Source organism: Puntigrus tetrazona, chromosome 18, assembly GCF_018831695.1.
Source record: "Puntigrus tetrazona isolate hp1 chromosome 18, ASM1883169v1, whole genome shotgun sequence".
Classification (NCBI taxonomy): Eukaryota; Metazoa; Chordata; class Actinopteri; order Cypriniformes; family Cyprinidae; genus Puntigrus; species Puntigrus tetrazona.
In genome coordinates, this window is record NC_056716.1 from 9256056 (window position 1) to 9280668 (window position 24613).

The 24613-nt window shown below is 36.2% G+C and overlaps 1 protein-coding gene across 1 annotated transcript in view; it reads right to left on the bottom strand.

The window, feature by feature from the left end:
- The window catches only part of spon1a (spondin 1a), a 108299-nt gene that overhangs the window by 15796 nt on the left and 67890 nt on the right, over positions 1 to 24613 (bottom strand).

Consider the following 24613-nt stretch of genomic DNA (forward strand, 5'->3'; position numbering starts at 1 on the left):
AGGTCGTCAGATTCTGTATGGGCTTTAGGTCTGGTGAGTTTGCTGGACAGTCAAGCACATCAACACCATGGTCATTTAACCAATTTTGGTGCTTTTGGCAGTGTGGGCAGGTGCCAAATCCTGCTGTAAAATGAAATCAGCATCTTTAAAAATGTACCAACACCAGCAATGCACCCCAAAATCATCACAGACTGTGGAAACTTAACACTGGACTTCATGCAAACTGGGCTATGAGCCTCTTCACCCTTCCTCCAGACACTAGGACCTTGGTTTCCAAATGAAATACAAAACTTGACCTCATCTGAAAAGAGGACTTTAGACCACTGGGCAGCAGTCCAGTTCTTCTTCTTAGCCCAGGTAAGACGCTTCTGATGTTGTCTGTGGTTTAGGGGCTTAACAAGAGGAATATGACAATCGTAGCCAAATTCCTGGTGGCTCTTGATGCCTTTATTGAGGCAAAAGTCGCATTTGATAGTCAATAGAATTTGACCGTAAAATAAAGTGTTTTCTTCCAAAAAATGACCAAATTAACAAATTTTACATTGTAACTTTAACCAAGAAACATTCTCTGAAAACAAGTCAGCTGATCAGTTTTGCTCTTTATCTTTTTTTTTTAACAACAATATTTTTCCAGCATTTCTCTCTTTCTCTTAACGCATCCCTCCATTTGTCTTTGATAGGAAGTGATAAATGAAGCTTCCTTTCTTCCTGCTGATGGAGTGATCGCATCAGAGTCTCATAAAAGCTGTATAAATATTTCATCAATGGCTTGCGGTGCACAGGCCAGCAGTGTGTGTGTGTGTGTGTGTGTGTGTGTGTGCAAAAACTCTGTCCCACTCGAGCCATATCAGGAGTTCATGGGAAGGGCATCACTAAAGACTGTCAAGGGAATCAGGTATACTGCTAGGGTTAAAGGGCATATCATTCTTTATAATGCAGCAGCATGACACTTCGTTTCACACTTCGATCCTAACATGCAGTATTATTCCAGCTGTCTTACACACCAGTCTTATTCCCAGTTTCACAGAGAAGGCTTAAGCCTAGTCCTAGACTCAAATGTAAATCTGAGATGTTTCAACTGTAAGAAACTTGATCTGACTGATCTTAAAACATTGTTTTGTCTTAACATGCACACCGGTAATGCTGTTTTTTAAAAATTACTTAAATGTCCTAATTGAGCTATGGCCTATTCCTGAATTAGGCTAAGCCTCTAAAATTTTATCTTAACTTTAAAACGTAATCATACTGAATTTAGTTAACTTCAAAATGTAAAAATAGGCCGTAATAAGGTACTTTGAGGACTTTGGTCCTCTGTCACCATTCACACATTTTCTTATAATTCCAATCCCGCATTTCTTCTTCTCAGAACGCACAGTATGAAGATTACAAGAATATATAATAATGCAAGTTATTCTTTACATGCATCTAAGGCAGAGAGTTACCACGGGCTGCTAGCACACTGAGAAACACACTGACTCTTTTTTCACAATTTTAAACTTGGAACCTTGAGGCTTTGACTTCAATAATGTCAAAAATACTCAAATATCGTTTGACTGATTTTACAGGATGAACTATAATTTTAATAGTGCATAATGACAAAACCAAATCCTAAGGGCAAGCGTAAAGACGACTCACTGAACACTCATTTATCTCTACATTAGATGCGGTATAGAAGGCATTTATGACAAAATTAGTTAGTGGCATAGATGTAACCGATAAGTTGCGCAATGTTGTTTTTAACTACTCTTGAGATAACGCACAAAATGAAATTCTATTTATTGGCTTCATTTTATACGCACTTAAATAGACAGAATAGTGCGGAACAACTGTAGCATTAGGTAAATGCACGGGATGGTACACCACGTTACATTATGCACATTGTCAAATTAATGAGGTTGAAACCAGAAAGCAATGCATTTTTAATTAGTCTCTTCACAAGGTTTATTTGCTGTTTAGTCAAAGAGAAAATCTGATTATTAATTATGCAACAGAAAAGCAGAAGGACAGATAGGGGGAAAATAAAATAATTCTAAAATGTATATATGCATATTTGCATAAGTATGTGCATGTGCGTGTCTGTCTGTGTCTATCTGACTGTGTGTGTGTGTGTGTGTGTGTGTAATGTTATTGAAACTGCTATTGAGTTGTTAATGCTCATAAAGGCTGTACTTGATCGCAAATGCAGTAACAACAAAAGTACTGTAATTTATTGTTAACTTTTACTGTCTAATAATGTTTTTTTGCAACCCAAATCTTGGAAATGCTTAGATGTGTTTTTTTGCAGTTGTTTTTTTTTGTATAAAATGAAAACCAAAAGACTTTCAAATCACATGAGCCAATATTTTATCCGCAACAGAACACAGAGAACATAACAAATGTTTAAAATGAGAAAGGAACACGGGGACAACAAAGCGCTGAAAAAGCAAGACATTTTGAAAAGATTTAACTGGGAGAACATCTAGCAGCTATCTGTGAAAGAGAGCATGAAAGATTGTGGAATACTTAATAACTCTCTCCCTTCCTGCCAGCGTTTTAGATGATTTTTACTTAAATCTGACAGGCTTCAAATAATATCCTGCTATGCGTATATGAACATATTATATATACCTGAGCCTCTGCTTTCAAACAAACAAACAACCAAACAATCACAAAAAATATTTCATTCTATCTTTAGTTTTTAATTTTTACCTCCACTGTATCAAATTACTGCATTTTCAGGCAAAGTACATCCATATATCATATTCGTTCACCTGTAAATAACTATATGAATAATTAAAATTGGCTTAACAAACAGGCACAGTGTCACGTCTTTGGATTCTGTGTTGTTTTTATTTTCAAGTTCCATGTGTTCGGTGTGACCTATCTTTTTTTAATTCCTGTTTGTTTCAATTCAGTTTGTCCGATCACGTTGTTAATAGGATGGTCATGTTCTGTCTGTCCGCCTGCAGCAATATTGTTTATTTTGTGTGTAGAAGAATAAAAACAGTTTGTTATATTCTCATCTAGCGTTTCTCTCTACAACCGCACCGTGACACACACACGTTTACGCACACATGCACACATATACACCTTTCTTAGTGTAATACACCTAGAAGAGTGACTACCGTAAAAAATAGTCTTTTGGTCGGGGAAGCGTTGTCTCTTAATTGACGAGTTATCTTGTCAATGGTGGGAAATGAGTGAAAAGCAATGTGCAAAAAGTCAAATTGCAAAGGCTTTGCCAATCTCATCGTCTACGGTGAATAACATCATCAGAGAAACTATGCAAAATTCGATGTGTAAGGGAAAAGGCTGAAGACGAAACTGTATCAATCATCTGCATCGTTCTGTTTTTGACATTACTAAATGGATCAAGGAATGCCGTTCAAAATCCAGCATCTCTGATCGCATGAGTGCATACGTTATGGACAGCTTGCATGATTCGGAGTCTACTATGAATGCTGAACGGTATATGAAGGTTTTAGAGCAACATATGCTCCTCCATATATCTACATATTTCAGTGAAGTCCTTGAGTATGTCAGCAGGACAATGCAAAACCACATACTGCAGCAGAACTGGTCTGACTGCAGCTGGAAGCCTACATCGGGCAAGAATGGGACCAAATTCCAGCACCAAAACTCTGGAAAATTATAATCTTAGTGCCCAGAAAACTAAATGAATAGATGCTGCACCATGATAAACATACCCCTGCCCCAACTATTTTAAGAACTGTAGCAGAAAAATTTCAAATGAGCTAATTTTCTGCATAAAATTTAACAATTTCTTTGTGCTCGTCTGCCTCTGTGTGCTAAATGAAACTGAGCACCAAACTCTTGCATGTTACGATACGCCATCTGTAGGCAATCATCACACAACAGGCACTGGACATCTCCATGCTAATCACTTGCTCCAATAGAAAACGAAGAAAAGAGAAAACAAGGCTCCAATTCATAATTTCTCCAAAATTGTGTAGCTTGTATATTCTCAGAGTTCTTGACAGCCCCTCACAAGCTCCTAAACCATACTTTGCCTCTTCTGTGTTTATCGTTATCAACATATAATATTCAAGGTCTATTAGAGATTATTCTGATTATCTTTTTTAAACGTTAAAGCTATTATCCATAGCTTCTGTGCCCTATTAGCTGTCTTGCATCAGTCTGTTCTTTATATGCACATTCTAAGAAAAAAAAGAAAAAGTTGAATTGAGGGCACACCGTAGATGAGTTTTGCATGGCCTAAAAATATCACATGGGGAAGATCACTCATGATAGTAATGCAGGAACTCCTGTACAAATAAAATCTACATTACCGAATTTAACTCACACACTGTCTACTTGCAAACATACTAAATAACCAATTTGCCAATGCTCCGGAATAACTTATTTCATGAAGCTTATCTTTTAATGTTACTGAATTGCAAGTGAATTATTTGGCAATACCAAGTGGGTCATCCTCAAAACCATATCAAACACAATAAACACCCAGTTTTCAAACCGCGCATTATATACCAGCTACATCTGCTCTATTATTCAGAGAAACATGAAAACATGCAGATTTTACACACAAATTAAGCGAATGAACTAACATTAAGCATCATTGTAGTTAATCATTCGTAGAAGAAAACACAAAAAGCCATCGACTACATTTAAAGTGGAATCAAGCTCAGAAATAACTATGCTTGCTGTGGCCAGAGGTTCTTTTTTTCTCTCTAATTCTCCTTCCTTTTTTTTCCTGCCAGGACACCAAGTAGAAACTGAGAGCAGTCTTGCCTTCACCACAACTGAACACTACAATGTACTCTGAACTGCTAACCTTTTTTTTGAGAGCATCTGCAGCCCCAGCCTAAGTCATTTAAAAATCCATTTGATTTAATTTAGGGAACACATGATTCATCTCTGCACAGCAGAGAAAGAGAGTCTCATTATTATGTTCACTCATGCTGGGTTGAAAAAAAAAAAAAAAAAAATGGATTAGAAATCCTCTTTTAGGGGTTGTCAGTGGACACAACCACAAAGGGATTCCAGAATGATTGCATATAATGTGGAGCGTGAGGGGTACTGAAAATGGAAATAATATTACTTTTTCAGATCAAAATGCTAATACTAAGTATCCTGAGATATCACATGGCACGAATGGGCTACTAAATGATGGTATATAAAAAGTACAGGCATTTTGGGGGGGGCAAATAATAGAAAATAAATACAGCGTACATACGCAGCACTAGGAAAAAAAAATAGGTACATAGTTTTTTTGGCATTTTCTTCAAAAAGCAAAGAAACAAAGAAACGAACAAATGTTTTAAGACACTTTTTATTGTTTACTTTACTGTGCCAATAGAAAACTTAAATTTAATTTTTGCACAAACAAGGAGTCCAATACAACAGATGGTATGCTCCACACAGTGATATCACTATCACTTTGTCAATCTGGAATTGAAGAGACAGAAGCAATTGAAATTCCCAAATCCATAGAAGAACTGTGACAATAGAGATTCACAATTGATCATTAAAAGATCATAAACTACTCAACATTATTAATGTCCTACAGTCATTCATATTATAACAGAAAAACCGGGATGAAAATATATAGTTCGGATATAAAAATCAAAAGTCATCTTTTGAAAGTAACTGTCACTTCAAATAACATTTGTGTCGATTGCATTGTTTGCCAGCTTCTTTCAATAGAAATTATATCTAAAGCCAAATGTCACTAGATTAGCTAATTAGCTAAGAAGAGAAAGAAGAAGAAGAATAGTTTCTATTTTTTTTTCCAGAATCGTGCAGCTCTATATTACAACTTAAAAATGATTGTAACAACCTGCTGTCCAAAAAATCAAAATAAATAAATCTTTAAAAATAAATCTCCACACAATCAGAGCTTCAATCGCACAGCACAAGCAAGCATTTGTAAAATGATTATTTTGTGCGTTTCCACAATAAATTGTTGGCAGGATGGTTTACAAGGATGAATTAATTCTGCTCATGTTTCATGAATGAGACCCATTACTCCTTGCAGGATCATGGGCATGAATCCATTAAATCATGAATCATCAGTCCTCTCTTTGCCTCCACTCTTTTGAGAAACTGGAATTGTGCTGCAGGGATTTGCTTTTTATTTAGCCTCAGGAGCGTTACTGGGGGTGGCTACTGATTTTTGGCGATGTGACCAAGTAAGATTAAAATCAGTTACTCTGGAATATGGAGCTGTGGTCAGCTATTAGCAAAGGATCGAGTAAACCAAGCAGAGGGGCATTTATTTTATGCATATGAAGCCCTAGTTTCCTGGACACATCATGCATAACTCAAAGTACTTTGTCACGGTCTTCCTTTAAAAAGTGATGACATGGTATGTCCTTTCGCCCATTACAACTAAAGTAAAATCTTAACACCGCAGACACTGCGCTTTAAATTTTGAGGCATATCCTTGTATTATTATAACTATGTGGGTTCCTTGCAGGATCGGGTTGTTCAGGTAAGGACTATTCCCAATGCAACTTGAAAAAAAATGGTTTGGAAGCACTACATAGAAAACTGCAGGTTTATCACAGTGAAAACATTTGCGAAAACTGATATAATATAAAATAAGAATCGTTCAAACTGATAAAAACTGTGAAGTCAAATAAATATTCAGATGATTATATATCATTAAAGTGTGCAGACAAGCCGAAACCTCACAAATATCCTCCAAAAATCTACATTTATATAATATCTGAAAAGATGCAGAGTGAACTTTTACCTTAAGAAGCCGAGATAACCCACAGTCAACAGTCAAGCCCACATCAGCTGACCCCCATCTACCTATAGGAATATGACACCTAAGCATCCATAAATAACAGAGCTTCCCAAAGTCCAGAACCTCCGGAGAGAACTCAATCCAGAGCCGCCTAAATTTCGTACTCGTAACGCATGTTAAACCTGTAAATCATTTGTTTAAATTTGGAGATGGTCTGAAATGCAAGTAAAAGCAAGATATGTGTGTTAATTTAGAAAACGTTTTTTTTTTTTTTTTTTTTATAATGACCAAGTGGCCAGCGGCTTGACAGTGAGCTGATAATAAATTATGATTGATCAATTTAGAAAAATAAAATCTTTCGATAAAGAGAGACGTTAATAATGAATGTGCGATATAATGGTATATCTAAGTTTGTGCAGAGAATTTAAAGCACAATCTGCTCCACCGCTACCACTTGCATTTTTTTCATTATAAATATTTTCATTATGATCTTAATCCGTAAAGATGACTTCTTTCTAAAGGTACGTCTATGAGGAGATGGTGAGTCAAGAAATGTATCTTTGCTACACATACAAAATTTTGCTAACACTAATGTATTACTAAATAATTAAAATATCTACCTATTATTTCCCCAGACCCATTCATATAGTAATTAGTACTTTTCGTGGGGCTTTGCGTCAAGCCTATTGTGTGCATCTGCACACAGAACTCTTCAGCTGCTGATGGCAGCTCTCTGCGGCTGCTGAAGGACAATAAACGCAGTTGATCTGCTCTCAGTCGCGGTAGCACTGTTTCGTGTTTTTACAGAGAAACCGCTATATCCCCTTCTCCAACAGTTCCCTTTGCTGGCAGAGAATGAATTTACATCTACTAGTCTTTGGTAAACACTGGAGTGTCAACAAAAATCAACAAAACCGTGTTGAGAAGGTGCTTAGGTTTTGAGCCATGTATCATTACTACGAATTAAGCTACTACTACTAATATTACCATCTTGTGCCCTGCAATTTACTCAAACTCTCTTTTTTGAGATAAAGGCCTTGATTTCTAAAGATAGTGGCATCGGCCAGAGAAAACCCTGACATTAAAATTAATTGTTTAGCCATTTAAATGCTAAGGGCACTTCATTCATTCAAAATTCTGTTTATTTGTTATGCATGTTATTTAATATATGCTTTGTAATAACTTTGTCCACACCTTTGACAGTTATGAAAATTCAGAATTGGACCTTTGAATGTAGACTTTGAGAACCCGATGTATTAGGTCTGTCAGTACTATAAGTAGTCCTCGAGTTGCTCTATAGCCAATTACCCTTACTTCTGGTCCTCCTTGAATCAGACTAATTCATATGTGTACAACAATGTGGAATTTTAACAATATCTGCAATACAATCGTCGGTTTCCTGGGTTTTTTTTGCTGCTCTCCCTGCTCTCATCCATGCCAAGCTGCAAGGATACACAGGGAGTTCTTGCCAAGAATAGAACCATATGGCCAACACAAAATGTATGCTAATTGTCAATATTGACAATACATCTACATCAAAACATCTTTGACAATATTGATCCTGATAGAAATACATATATAACTTTCTGTCTCCTTATTGGACGCTCATAAGTCTTGCAGTTTCTGCTAATGAGCTGAAAAGTTGATCGGGTGTGTTAGATGAGGAAAATATCTAAAATGTTCTAGAATGGTGTAATTTTTAATTTGAGTGAAATATTGCTTTAATGACAGTTTCTGTATCATACCGCGTTAGCTGTACTTTTCTGTATGCATATGATGTATTCGCCACGTCCCTGTTCTCAAGTGTGAATGAATATACTATGTATCATTTGAATTGTATGAGGTGGTGAACATGTATCTCTTAGGAAACAGCTTTAACAGTCAGCTCATTTTAATCCTTAATGAAACCTTTGATGAGTAGCTCAAACTAAACCCTGCCTCTAATTGGAAGCTTCTTACGGGATGTTTTAGAATGACTGCACATACACATTTACTCACTCAATAGCACCATAAATTAAGACTTAAATTCCAGAAGATGCAGGTTACTGTGGATTTTAGGATCGATTAAAAGAATGCACATTTTTCATCAGTACTCCGTGCTATCAATATCATTACAATGTCGGGCAATGTATTTTTTGTAATAGAGGTAAAGGGTGAAACTTTCCCGACGTCAAGTGTGATCATCCAGGTTTATTGGCGAGCATTACTGAAAACATCTTAAATCATTTACAAGCCACAAGACAAGTGCATTAAATTCCCCCATCCCTTGGCAGGAGGCACTTGGAAAAGTGCCATATCAGGCCCATGCAATATGGTATTGAAAAATCAATAACAAAGTGGCATGAAGACAATCAATGTTACAGAGAGGATAAAAAGGAAAGGGCAGGGTAAGGGAAGATAACTTCTAAGTCTCCTGAATGAGAGTTAAAAAGGAAAACAACAACTACTACTACTACTACTACTATTAATACTACTAATACTACTACTAGCAGTAGTAGTATTAATACAATTGCAGCTATACAGTTGTAAAAGTTTACTGAATTTAATGTCTGTCACTGCATCAACCTAACAGATGTCTTTTTTTCAAACAATTCACTCCAGCATTCTTTGTTATTCCATAAAAGCCAATATTGAAAAGTTTGTGTTGATAAACAAATAATGTATCTCGTGCATATGTTTTGTTTTCAATATCAGGGAAAATAACATATTCAGATTGTCATGTCTTAATGGAAGCAAATGCCGTGTGTTTTATACCAGCTTGAGGATGAGCATCTGAGACGATGAGTAGGTAAGCTGAGAAAACAACCAGAAAAAAGTAACATGTAGAAAGATGTTTAAATATTAGTTAGCGGTTTATGAGTGGCAGTATGGTGTGAGAACAAGTTTTGCTTCTGTCAAAAACTCTTGCGATGGACAAACTGAATGGTGACATTTAGGTCCCAGACAAGGGACTTTGAAGGTACTTATCAACAACAATAAAGCCAGTATCCACACACCTCCTCTCTGGGGAGGACGGACCATTTAACTCAGGAAGCTGAGTGCATTCTGACAGCCAACAAAACGTTTATTGGCAAAAAAAAACAAAGAAAACAGAAGGGCATCTCAGATAGTTCCTGTCAAAGGAGGGATTCTGAAAGGGTGATGACAGTTGTTAAGCAATCACACAAAGATAATGTTAACCAAATAATGACCTTTAAAATTTTGAAAAATGTACAATAAAGCTTGTGAAAATTCATGTAAATATATTTGCAACATAACTATAACAGCCACTTAAAAGCTGATTGCAATGCGTTATTCTCCACATATAGCTCAATCTGAACCCGAAAAGACGTTTTGTCATAAAAGTCAATAACGTTTTACTGCAAAAGCTGATAAGTGGCCTTGTTTTTTTTGCACAGAAGCCGACAAGTCCATTTTAGCGAATCAGCGCACTGTATTCAGGTCAGGTGTCAAGGCTACTTTTGCTTTGAAAAGGCCCGCTAGATAAGAGGAGTTCAATCAAAACTGACTGAAAGTGACAGAGGATGGATACGTTCAACAAACTTGATGAACCTGTGATATCTTCTTCAAGGTGTAAAATGAAAATAAAAGGTGTTATCTGTTTTTGCTATTGACAAATAATTATTATGTAAAAAAAACAAACAAATGCGTAAATTTTAGCGACATCTAGTTGTTGAGATTGTGAATCGTAATCACCCCTTCCTTAGAGAAGCTACGGTGACAGTTTATGTCGTAGTCTGAGACATAAAGGTAAGATTTCTTTGCAAAGGTAAAAATGTAATTATTAAATAAATCAATATATTATTGCAGATATTAATTTTACTTCATCATTGTGTGTCAGTGTTATTTAAGTGGCTAGAACAGCATGGTGACTAAACGCGATCAGTTTGTCCTTAAAGGGATACTGTACGGACATGATGGCGACTTCTATGTAAGGTGACCCCTGGTTTATATATTTTTTTATTAACTTAGAATGAGCTATTTATATTCACATAACAGTTCATTGTGTAACGTCTTTGTACACCTCTGAAAACATTTGAAAACAACTATTATACCGATTTCTCACTCGAAATAAAATCTAATTTTAGTCATTTATAAAAAAATACATCTACAACCAAACTGACTGCCTCATATGACATTTTTTTTTTGCTCAGCTGTCATGGAATTGAATGCACAGAATAATGAGATGTCATATAGGCAGCGAAGAATACTGTACATTTATGCTGCCTTCAAAAATCAGTCAGATAAAGACATCTCAGTAGATAGGATGACGCATCCAAAATGTGCAGTGGTAGGTCTCCAGGACAGGTATAAAAAGCACTGCTCATTCCTAGGGTTTGTTAAAAAAAATAGCTTCTGCATGTTTTTATAAAAATGCCTTTGTGATCTGGAAATGTGATCAGTCACACACACACACACATACACACACACATATGTATATGTAAAATGCTGGTAATCTGTATAGTATAGAAAATGTGGTAAAAGATAATATAAAATCACATTGGATTAATTCAAATTGATGATTGAAGTTAACTGATGTACACCCATATGCTATTAATACTTGTATCGCATCCATGCACATTTTAAACAACGTTTTGCTTCTGCACATTTCTATTCTCACAAGTCATGCACGTACCAACCGTCTGTAGCAATGTGAAAGCTGATTATTGACAACATGGCTACAAACTTGAAGCAAAGACTACTTTGTTGTTTGTTGATTTTACTTTCAGAATCAATAGTTTATAGCCAGGAAAACGGGGATTCTTCAAACATATTGCAAAACAGACCAAAACTCATTTACATTCTGCCGTCATCTAAATCATACAAGCAGCCTATAAAACACTGTAATTTTGCAGAGTCCATCGAAAGTAATAGGATGTTCCGGTATGATTTGCAACATCGGGGGAAAGAAAAAGCACAGCATCCTGTTTATATCAGTGGAAGCTAGAAGCGCAGAGTTCTTGCAATACATCACAGTTTTAATATGGATGTCATGACAGAACTGTCACAGCGCCTCTGGTTTCCTGCATGCTGATCTCCGAACATGACACTGAGAATATGCTAATTCAGTTCATGTTAACACAATGTGACTCCATTGTTACTCAAGATGCGGGGTAGTCCTGACAGCCCCCGGTGCTGATTTGTGAGTGTGGTTTGCTTTTTCCTGTTTAAGCTTCCATTTTATTGTCAGAGACAAAAAAAAAAAAAAAAAAAAAATGAGGAAAGATTGTATCTCTTATTTTCAGATACAGTGTTTAGGTCCGGCATTGAGTTTATTTCTAATTTGTTATGAATTTGTAAGCAAGCAGGCTTAATATAGACAATATATTAATTTATTTATAAATCTGATGCATGAATTTGAGTTTGTTGCTGCCAGGATTACATTTAGCTTGTTTTTAGTTTATCCTTTAGAGTGTCCTAGTTAGTTTCCTTAGTTATGCACTCTCACCTATATATCGCGTTATTGCATCATTATCTCTTGTGTAATTATACACCGGTTCTGTTAGGTTCATAGATATCTACAAAGGTCACCAGCAGGTGGTGCAAAGATCTAATAATTTATACAATTTCACATCAGGTGGTCTGTCCTATCTGGTGTGATAACCTTGCTCAAAACAATAATTTTATGTTTATATTTTTTTATGTGTGTGTGTGTGTTTGAATTTTTTTATGTATAAAAGTGATCATTCAATTAATCACTGGATAATTTAATTTTGCCTGAAAAGATTGATTATGCAGAAATAAATGCAAAAGTGTGAGTTGCACCCAATGCAATTTTATTGTGTTTAATATTGGATTGGAAAAATAAGATATTGTATACTTTAAATATTCCTATATGTGCAATTTAGGCACACATTTATTTACATGACTGTTTCAACATATTCTAAAAATAAGAGTTAATTATCTGAGATGAGCAATTGATTACAATACCCAGCTATACGTTTTATACACTTAATGGGTTTTTGAAAGATTATCTGAATTTATATTTCACATAGACGATAATGCAATATTGATTACACCATGGTCACACCATGGACGCATACCGAAATTAATTGAAAAGAAACCGAGTCAACCAAAACCTAAAGCTGCATCCTGCTGCTAACCCTGTTATAAATATTATAATATTACTTCACTGAAAGGCTATCCGCAATTTTAATGTCCCATGTATGTTCTCCCTGCCAGTGAAAGTAGGATCTTTTCCCCTCTCTAGATTCAATCAGCAACCCATTTCATCACAAGAAAGCCCCCAGACAATATCTGTGCGTCAGAGCGAACCTCACCGACAGTCAGTTTCATTTAGAGTTCCTTCTATTTGGACCACTAGTATAGCCCCTGAGGGTTTCTCTCTTTGTTAGCTTTCTTCCTTTAATTGAGGTCTTAAAGATGGAAATGAAGAACTCTTCATCAAATAAGCAATGACCCCAATCAGTCCCACTGCATCAAGACATTCAGATGTTATTAGATTTAAAAGTTTTTTTTCGTTGTGGTTTTTTTTTTTTTGAAAAAGCATGCAAAATGACAAAACTTCAATAGGTTTCTTAAACATTTTATTTCTAAACATCGTCAGGGGTTTGATGAACAGATCCAAATCCTTCACAAAACTCACACTATAAAGTCACGCGTGGCTGAATCAGCCTGGGACGTGTTTTCTGACAGCATTGTCAGCCAAACGTTTTCGCGAGTTCAACGAGTTAGTGTTTCCATCGAACATTCACAAACAGAATTGCAAGGTTTGTGTTCGGGAACTACAGCTCTTGACCTGTGGTTGCAAGCGTAGTTTCTTTTTAGCACGACATAGAATTATATATATCTTGCTTTTGGGCGAGACATTTTAGTGTAATTTTTCGAAGTGCACTTCTTTTATTCTTTTCAGTCGTTTGTAAAGGGGTCAAGTTCAAGTTTCCCTCTGCAAAGACCGAAGTCTCAAAACCAAAGAGATATTTATTGTAAAAGTTATGACTTGTCAACAACCCGCTTAATAAATAAAAAAGTTGGAGCTATTATTCTCATTTTAGCGTTGCTGCCAGTGCCATGTTCTGGAGACCATTTCGTTTGTGTGTTTCCAAAAGTCAACTAAAACAACAGTAGTTAAGTTTTATTTCCAACACTGTTTCAGAAAATTCCTATAATATATCAGAAATATTAAAGTTCGGCACATTTAAGGAGGACTGCTTCCTAAACATCTACAGAGCAGCCAATGCTGGTTGTGCACAGAGGATATAAATTGAAGTCATTTCAACTCTGGCTCTTCTGACTCACAACCTCCAAGTAAGTTGCATTTTCTTATTAAAAGAATCTGCTACTTACTATTCAAACACGAGCTTTGAGCAGTGAAGTATAGTGTTTTTATGTCGTTTTCGTCTGTGTTTTCCACATCACGGATGTAGGGCATGTCTCATATTTTACAACAGGCTACTCTGAGCAGTTTGGGAAAGTAATAAATAACGTGTGTAAATGTTCAAAAGTAATCCCTTTGGGAATCGTTAACATTTTTCATAAGCAACTGCAACTTAATTACAGTTACATATATTATGTAACTGAATTAATTAACCCAACACTGATGGTAAGTGGCGTAACATTTCCATCAGACGTTTGTGGTATTCAGCCAATCACAATGCACTGGATAGCTGGCACACGTCGCTTTTTTAGAATGATGAGCTTTATACAAATCAACCAGTTTTAGGAAGGTGGGGCTTAGAGGAGAAACTATTTTGTACCGTATGTGGAGATGTGTTTTTTTGTAATGTGTTTTTTGAAACTTAAATTTCATAAACACATTGCATTACACAAAATACACAAAATAATGTTATTTTTTTTAGCAACATTTTGTGACCCCTTTAATTAAATGCGTGTGTGTGAATTATTAAAATATAATGAATTATCACTCAAATGAAAAACTAAAGCTTTTCATTAACAAAAAATGCTTGCAGAAAATTATTTTGTGAGTTTATTGTCTTAATACTTTTCCTTTCGTTATACTAAGATGATATCGGGATGTATGCTAACATTTTGGGATGTGGCGTCCCACTTAGAAAATCTGCCACCAGCCGCCACAGATCTGTTGAAACAATTATTCCCCATAACTTTGCTATTACAGCTAATGAAAAGCATCAGCAGGATTTATTGGCTTAATGGTACAATATACCACAGCTCATTAATCAGCTTATCATGCCATAAACAGATATTGCTGACATTATGCATTTAAAGCTTTTCGTTTCATAACCTAATGAAAACATTTTAGCAATGATGCTTCAAAAAACTTATATTGATTGTTGAATTTGCAGAACAACATTAAGATTACTGTAAGGGCAACATAATGTGCCGTGCGGTACTTATCACAAATATCATGAAGTGGCAGTATAGTGTACCAAAATCTTAACAAAATATAGTTTTGGACACAGTTTAATCCAGAAAAGTTTTGTCAGCCCGGTCTGAACTTTAGCACATTCTGATCAATTAAGAAGCTGTTTGCATGCTTTCATTGCACACACACACTTTAGGGTGTGTGTAAACATAATTTTTGTGTTCATAAAAAAAATTTGAGGGCGAAGCCAATTAATCTTTCTCCAAAGAATCTGGCTAATATTACAAAGTCTACAGTCAAAACCCATTTCCTTTAAGTAAAAGGTTACCTGGGGTATTCTATCTGTTTGCATTCATTTGTATTTGATGATAAATTTCAGGATATTATAAACCAGTTCTGTAATGTAGAACGTCTATCAGTATTTAGGAGTGATAAAGTGGATGCATCTATACAAGTATACAAGATCTGGCAGTGCTGCAATGATTGCCTTTTAATTAGCGAGGAGAAAAAAAAAAGAAGATAAAAAGAAAATAACCCTTAAAATTCAGTCTACCCAATCAGTGGAGAGGCTTTAAGAGTCTCTCAGTGGATTCAGTAAACATCACATGACAATAATGATCTGTGCATGCGGGAAGCATGATTGTTTTTCTGTCAGTGCACACATTAGTGATTACAAACTTAAAAGTGGGAGGTTAGGGAATAATGAGCTTACTAATCAGTGTGTGTGTGTGTGTGTGTGTGTGTGTGTCTATACATCTTGTCTATCTGCATCTTTTTACAGTATTTAAAGCAACAAACATTTTGTAGAAATCAGGTTCAACAGAATTTGGGAATTCCAGTCATCTTGAATATTTAAACGAAAGGTTATTTATGTATTTCTAAACCAGGGTGTATCATGTAGCTCAGATTTATTTTTAAAATGGGATTTTGTGTTAGTGCTTGATAAGCCATTCTGTATTCAACAATGTTTTAGCTCTTTCTGGTGACCAATTAAGTGCCATCTGGACAAAACTTGTGTCAGCATTTGGCCTCCAATCTGTCCCAGTGATGGTAGAGTCAGAGGACGGATGGTAGTTGGCCAACACAGAAACGGATCACAGCCAGCTTGCTCTTTGGGACTGCGCTAAGGATTTTTTAAATAAGATACTTATATCAAAACCTACAACACCGGGTTGGGTGATTCGAGTGATATGTTCACACAGCCTGGTGTCATTGTTTATACACAGGTAGTAATATGTAACATTTACAAGCATAAAACATAAATCTATGCACTTTTTTATTGACGCTACAACGTATCACATAGATATATTTCAACAGCTGTGAAATATTTATGTATCCTTTATATAATTAATTGAAAACAAGATCATATGACAACTAAAAACAACAACAGTAATAAAATCAATGCCGCAATTTCAATATTCAAGAGGATTATTTTCTAGGTGTCTCCAATATGTCAATTTTGTACGTTTAGATGCAAAAAACATGTCAGTATTGCTTTACGTGCACACACACACACACACACAAATGCTTGTTATATGTGGACCATACATTAGTGTCTGCATTTCCATGGTTGTGTAAAGTTTATTTTTGGATGTGGATGCAAGCGTTTGTTCTTCTTGTCTTTCTAAGGATAAATCTACAAATTAGCTGTTGAGAAAGAGTGGCATTTCCTCTTGCTGACTAATATAAAAAAATAGTATGTGTCTCAGTCTCAGTGCAAATAGCCATTAGTTTATAATCACTGAGCCCTTTTTTCTCTCTCTCTCTCTCTCTCTCTCTCTGTGCACCACCCACTGAATAAATGCATATTAATGCACTTTGCCTCTCTCAAGTTCTTTTTTAAGCTTATTTATTTACTCCTAAGTACACGCTAAGAGTCCTTGCCAAGGATAAAGTATTAGAATTCTAGCTGGAAAACAATACTCAAGGCTTTAATTACACCTAGGAAAGATATGTTTAACCCTGATTTATCTTGGCCTAATGCCGTATGGATTTCACTTTTCAACTCCACAAAGCAGTCTTAAGAAACTTGGTTCGACTCCACAGAAAGGAAACATATGATTTTTACAATGGCTTCCCCGATCCTCATTAATCAATGTCATCAGAAGCAAAATAATTGAACTGGATCGTCGGGAGCTTCATCAGTCTGGCTTTTAAATATGCTTTTCTGTAACACAACAGCTGCCACTCTTAATTATCTGCATTGTGCACCGCATAAAATGAATATACGTTAATTAATGGGAAATGTGTCATTTTCCTCATTGTGCACTTACGTTCGAATGCCTGTACGTCAATGCCTAAAACAGCAAATTACAATCAAAGCATATTAAAATTAATAAAAGAAAAGACATGACTCTAAATAAGGTCATACGATTTAATGAGACATAAAGAAAGCATGGAATATGCGAAATGTACTGTACATTTATGTATTTTTAGAAATAACTTAAATAAATAATGCTTTCCAGAAGGTTTCTCAAATGATCTGGCCATCTTCCATTGGTTTGATAAGATAAGACCCCTTTAAACATTGAAATGTTATCTATATCACTGCAGTATTCACAGGCTGGCTTTACCAGATGGCCGGAAAAGATTTCTAAAATGACTTCATCCATGTGAATGAATGTCGGGATACTGTCAGTACCAATAGTCTTCTTCAACGCAGCAGCAGCCACTCCATTTCCTATTGGACTTGGATTTGATACCAAACCTGAGTCATGATCCCTCTTTTTAAAATATAATGCTTCCCTGCCCTTCCCAGCATATCCATGTATGAGTCAGTGTCTGTGACTTTGCGTAAGGTCACTGAAGTGAAGAAGCATGCATTTACCTACAGAATCAATTCCAAGGACGCTTATGAATATTAAAACCTATATTAAGTTTTAATTAGTGGTTGCATGGAGCGCTTACTGCACATTTTAATTTGCTCTTGACCCGTTAAATGGGGACAACACTAGCTGAAACCCCAAGTCTCTCTCTGTGGGCACTCAGAGCACGGTTCTCTTGTCTAGGAAGAATTGGCCTGTTGTATTGGAAAGCTGAGCAGATCAGCCATGAAATTAGTTCAAGGCAGAGTAAAACTAAAAATGAACTGTGGTTTACTCGTCGCATGATCTTAGGTTTTGGTCTGAGAGCAATAACCAGTGTACTGTTTTTATTTATATAATTTTTTTGGTTGTTTTGTGTGTGTGTGTGTGTGTGTGTTCGCACATGGTCATACTGGTCAACATTTTTCACAGCGTATTTGCAAATTATCAGTAATTATTGATGATTCAATGTGTTCAACTAGACCTTTGATTTTCCAGTGTGCTAAATGACAAGTAAGAAATATTAGACATATTTTTTAATACCCCTCATGTGATTGGTCTAAGAGATACGCATTGGCTGGTTAGTATAGACAGTTTGCCCCTGTTAACACAGCATATGGGTAAATAAACGATACTGCTGGCAAAAAGGGACTTTCTCCACTGGCTGCAGTTCAAAATCAGCTGTGACCCTGGACCGCAAAACCAGTCTTAATTTGCATGTGTATTTGTAGCAATAGCCAAAAATACATTGTTGAATCTATTTTTCTTTTATGCCAAACATAATTAGTATATAAAGTAAAGTCTAGTTCCATAAAGATATTTTGTAAAATCCCTACCGTAAATGTAGTAACACGCATTGCTAAGAACTTAATTTAGAAGTTGTCTAAATGAAGTCTTTAATAATGCATGTACTCATCGGAATTTAATCAAAGTGATCTTCCAGACTCAAATAGTGGTATCTCAGCCAAATTTGATCCTATCCTAACAAACCATATATCAATGAAATAAAGCTTATTTATACAGCTTTCATGTGATATATAAATCTCAGTTTCACAAAACTGCCCCTTATGACTGATTTTGTGGTCCAAGGTCGCATATGCCTAAGCAATATATAAACTGAAATTGTTTTATTCAAAATTATTAATCATTTTGTACACGCATACAGTACATTGAACAACAATGTACAATAAAACTCGACTTTGCTGCCTTTGACATCACGGCTCAGGACTATAGTATTTGTTGTAGTACACACGAATTTAAGATCAACCGATTTGAAAAGACGTCAGTAAGCATGCTGCATACTTCCAAGGGACCTGCATGCCAAGCGACAACTGCCACTGAGATTGCTAATGGAGAGATTTCCATTATTTCTTAATTAGACATGCACATAATAAGCGTGTTTAATTAAGAAATGTGCATAAAGTACTACCCATGGTGTAAATGTAGCATATTACTGTTTGAGCTATTTACCGATGCATATCGCACAGGATATCATATCCTATTAAAAAAAAAGGGACAGTGTACTGCGCAGAGTATGTAATATGCTATTACTACAATCTGAACAAAATCTTTTTTGGTGGCATATTGAATCGATTCATTTGAATATGCAACTAGCATGACAGATGCAGAGGATATCACCACAGACACAGTCGTGTGTCTGGAAATGCTTTGGGCAGACAGCGTGCACGCGTGTAAGGGTTGGTGGGCGGAAGTGGATGCGTGAGAGGAGAGAGGACACGTAGTGAGAAAATGAGAAGAGGACAGCGTGTTTCGCTGATGTGTTTTGCAAAAAGAAGCGAAGAGACAGAGAGATGCAGAGAAACAAGTAAAAGTGTGCATACGTTGATGCACCATGCATACTCAACAGAGAATCTAATTACACTTATCTTCCATGACGTCATTAGAGACAGGCAGACAACTGTGTGTGTGTGTGTGTGTGTGTGTCTGCTGTAGATTGCTTTGGTTAATTAGGGGAAGACATCAGAGCTGTGAGTGATGACACATTGTACGACTGCATGCCACCCCGAAGCAGCCCAAACTCACGGCAAGAAAGTTCCTCTAACATCAGTGGTGACTCTGATGACAGTTTTTTTTTTTCTCTCTCTAGTTTTTGCCCAGTTTTTGCCGTCAGAATGGTCATATTTCCACCCACAGCTTCAAGGTATGGGATATTACATATTCTGATATAAAACAGAATAACAAGGCGGCACAGTGAGCTTCCTGCATAGGCACACACTCAACACAATGGCTGTAGCGAAAATTGTGCAACATAATGATGCTAGAACACCTTGTTTGGATGTCTAAAGTAGCTCTGCAGGGGGACAAAATGCTGGAATGCGTTGCAAATGAGCTCAGTAAAAAAATAAATGCAATATGGGGGAACTGAAAAATGAATATACTGGGGTTTTTTTCAGTATCAAAACATAGTGATCAAAACAGCCTCTTTCAAAAGGACTATTTAAAGTGTGTCTGTGTACCAGGTATTCCCTACATTATCGGTCACCATTAGGAAAACAGCTTAGAAAATGATATTTTTAGGCGCAGAATAAGACGCACTACATGCTAAAATAGCGTGCTACATGTTTACTGAAGCATACTGCATACTTACTGTACATATCGGCTTAAAAAATGACATTTGTAAAAATGACAGTATGAGAATATGCTAGTAATACGTTGAGAACACAGTTGATGATGCCTACGTGTAAAGAGTAGACAGCAAAGGCGGTTTCTCTATCAAAGCCATATTCGTAATTAAAAATAAATAATCTCGGTCTGGGACTGGATTTTAATTGTGTGTGGCGCTGAATGAGGAAATAGATAAAACACCTCCTGATCAGACTGTGCATTCAATTTAAAGCATCACAGTAGCTTTGACCTTCATTCAAGTCTCCGTCGTTAAAAAAGTGGCTCACATTTGATGTGCTGAATTAGTCCTTATTAACTATAATTTTACAGTGACTTTCTGAAAAGAGGCACTGACGGGGCTTAGGATCAAAGAGGGAAGATTACATGCAACGTCAGTTAACAAATGATCTTTTTAATTAAGCAGATTGTCAGTAACTTTAAATTATAAGAAAGTACAGTTAGGCAAAAATGTAGGTGTTAGGATCATTACAATCATTACCTGCCTCTATACAATTCCCCAGAGTAATTTATACTCCTCATATAGAAATAATTTTTATACAAGGCCATTTTAATAATTAAGGTAAGACGACCTTTCATGTAATAACATTACTCATACATAACCATAAAAAAGTTGCTTCCTGTAGATAACAGTAATAATAAATGTCACTACGTACATTTTCTCCTTTTTGGATTTTTTTATAGAGAAGATACAAAAATGATAAAACAGATAAATATAAAAATGACTCTGCTAGCTGCAGTGATTGAGATACTTTTTGAAGTCATTTTTTATTCAGCCCCTTTTGTTTAAATATTCGTTCAATTATTCAGGTGTTGTTATACAAGGACAATACAACATCGACAGCTCGTTTCATTAGTATTTGTTATAGAATATTAATTTTTTTTGCTGAGACATCAAGCGTATTAAAAACAGCGTCAGTCAGTGAGTTTATCGATGAATAACCCCCTTAGTGCGTTCTTTTTGTAGCTTGTTTGCACGAAAAAAGGCCCAATCTTAACTTCGTTACTGTTTTCTGTAGTGTCTACAAAAACATCACATACAATATTTAATTTCTTGTTCTACATGAAAAATCAGAGCCTTATCTTATTAAAGCACAGCTCCTCTGCACAACAACACGAAGAAGGGGGGAAAACTGTATTAATTAACATTTCTCCATAGTTTTAAAAGTCTTATTGGGAAGTAGCCCAATTAAGGTTCAAACCTTACCCCGAAAATCTTTTAATCTTCTTGTTGTGAATCCCAAAAAAAAAAAAAGTGAATCCGAGCAGCAGCAACCAGCCAGGCAGCATTGCTAATTCATACCTTTATCTTATTATTCATGAAATCCAACAGGGATCTCGGGTAATTTGTCGTAGGTCCAGTTTTCTCTCATGTCACCACATGGCAATCAAAACAACAGGTGTGGCATTTTCTCCCACAGGCCCTCACTGCGTCCTTCTTCATGCTTGAAGCTTTTGAGAATGATGCCAATTAAAATAAATATTGAACACCTGTCAGTATTTATATTAATCATTGTGCTTGCTCTGTAATACATATTTATTAAAGCTCACTCAAAATGTTGTCATTGTTTCTACTCACTTTCATATTCTTCCTAAGACTTTCCAAATATGACAAAGCAAAATAAAGGATCGTAAATGTTGTCTATATGACTTTTTTTTACTTATTTATTTGGGAGCATTTTATTGATAACACATCCAAAATATTTTGGGCAACAATGGTATAGAATCACAGAGAGAATTCTCTATTCACGTAAGACAATGTCCGAGAGCATTACAAAATTACAAATCTGTCCAAAAATGCAAAGAAATCATCAAGAACACTTGAAACACATTGATATATCGCACTTGATACAGATGTAGGTTTGTATCTTGGTACAAGGCTGGTTCTGTCAGGCCACTGTCCTGCAGAGTTTAGTTCCAACTCTAATTAAAAACACCTGCCTGTAGCTTTCTAGTGATCTTAAAACACATTAGTTAAGCTACTTCTGATGTGTTTGTTTGGGGTTGCAGCTAACTCTGCGGGACTGTGGCCCTCCAGGACCAAAGTTTCTCAGCTCTGATGTAGTGTGTCACGTTACATCGTGTACTTCATGGAATGATATATTACTCTGTGCGAAACAGAGGTGCATCTTAGACTTTTTGCACATCACCGTGGGTGTTCCTGCACACCGAGGAACCTTGCATCTTCCCTTTCTTCACACCCGCATGTACTGTCAATGGGAAATCCTGGTTAGGTATAGGAACCGTTCCTTACCCCTTACTGTGCAATGTTGCTCTGAATATCTAAACGTGCAAAATAAAAAAATAAAACCATAAAAGTCTTCTCTACACCTTCACACACACACACACACACACACACACATATATATGTTTTATATGGAGTTTATGTCATTTTAAATAACATTACTAAAGCAAATAATCTTTCCGTCTCATAACATGTGGTCCTGTGACCACGTGTCAGAACAGGACGTCTCGCCTTCAAATGGTGCTTAACAGTAACTCCCACACCTTATCGGACTGTTCTTTGATACTTTTCAAACATTTGGATTGGTTGCAAGCATTTAAAAAAAATGTACTGAACATCTTTTCATTGCCTGAGAGCGACAAATTTCTTTTTTTTGTCTAAAAGCAGTTCCACAAGATAATGTGTTTTATTTCCATTCCTCTCTGCTGGGATAAATATTTCTGTGCAAGGTACAATGCAGAAATGTGTTATTAATCACTGAAAATCTTATCCGGATTCACTCAATTAAGTTCTGTCTATTTCTGCCTGTCAATCCACACTCATCCCTCTTTTTTTGCATGTATTGGTATATTACGTGTGTCTTCCAAATTCCGTGCATGTCTGTAAAACATAGCTTCAGAGGTACTTTGCTGAAATTTTATAGGAACCATTTTGTCACACCCACTTCTAAAATGATCAGATGTACATTTTCACTTCTTTTGGTGCGTTTGCAAAGTTTATTGAGTCTTTGAGCATATTTAGGCACTCAAAATTTTCCTTTTGGAGAAGAAGAAAAATAAATATTGAGTAGAATGTCTAAAGTGAACTTTCAAAATAATGTGTAACCAGAAAAAGAAACTGGCCTAATAAATTTACACTGGTCAAATCATATACTGTAGCTTTGCTTGAGGGATTTATATACGGGCTATGGTAATTTTTTATACAGGCTAGAGTGCTTTTTGTAATTTTTCTTTACACTATGTCATATGTAAGTACAAAAGAAGTGTGAACATTCTTCAAAAAATATGCAGAATAAAGAAAGCCTTATGGGTTTGGAAAAACGCAACAGCGAAACAGAAGCGATGACAAAATTTCCATTTCCCCTTAAAACCAATCCTTTTAACTCAAACGTATTAAGAAATAAAAATCCTCCTTTAAGAATAGTGGAGGCAGTGGTGTCTTTTATATCTGTCAGCTTTTGTGATGAATGCAGCATAGCTTTCTGTGAAAGTGTCCAAAATTTCAGTCCTTAATGGTGAGCTGATTGATGTCTAGAGCATCAGAAGGGCAGCTGGGAGAATCTATTGACAGTGAATTTGATGAGACAGCAGCTGCTTTACGTTCCTCTGGCTGTCCTCCATCATTATAGAGAGAATTGAATATTTCACTGTTTCTCTGGAGACACCTTTCTCATCCTGTCATAAGCCAGAGAAAGCTTACAGTGGCCAGAGGGAAAAGGGAGCAAAAGTTCATGAAAATAGTACAGATGCACAGAGCCTTTCGTTGCGGTTGCTGATCGGGTCAGTGTGCCCGTGAACATCATGTCTGGAGCTTAGCGATGCTCAGGGACTCCACGCTGGCTTTACATTAGCACGAACAGGCTGTCCAAAATCTGAAGGGAAGTGTGAAACAGCTGGACGGAGCTTACGGCTGCCTCACAGGACATGATGTCTAGTGAATGGGTGCATTAAAGTGGAGGACAGAGGGATGAGTGTGGTTTGACAGGCAGATGGGCAGATGGTTATTTCTTCTGACAGAACATGAGGAGGACTAGCCATGTGCAGAATATAAACGAAAATCATGAAAGCAGTAATAATCACATTTTCTTAAAAAAATGTCTAATTAATTCAACATAGGCTCACAGGAAAATGTGGTTCTACTTAGAAAACCTACCTATACGTACCTATACATACTATTCATTGCAG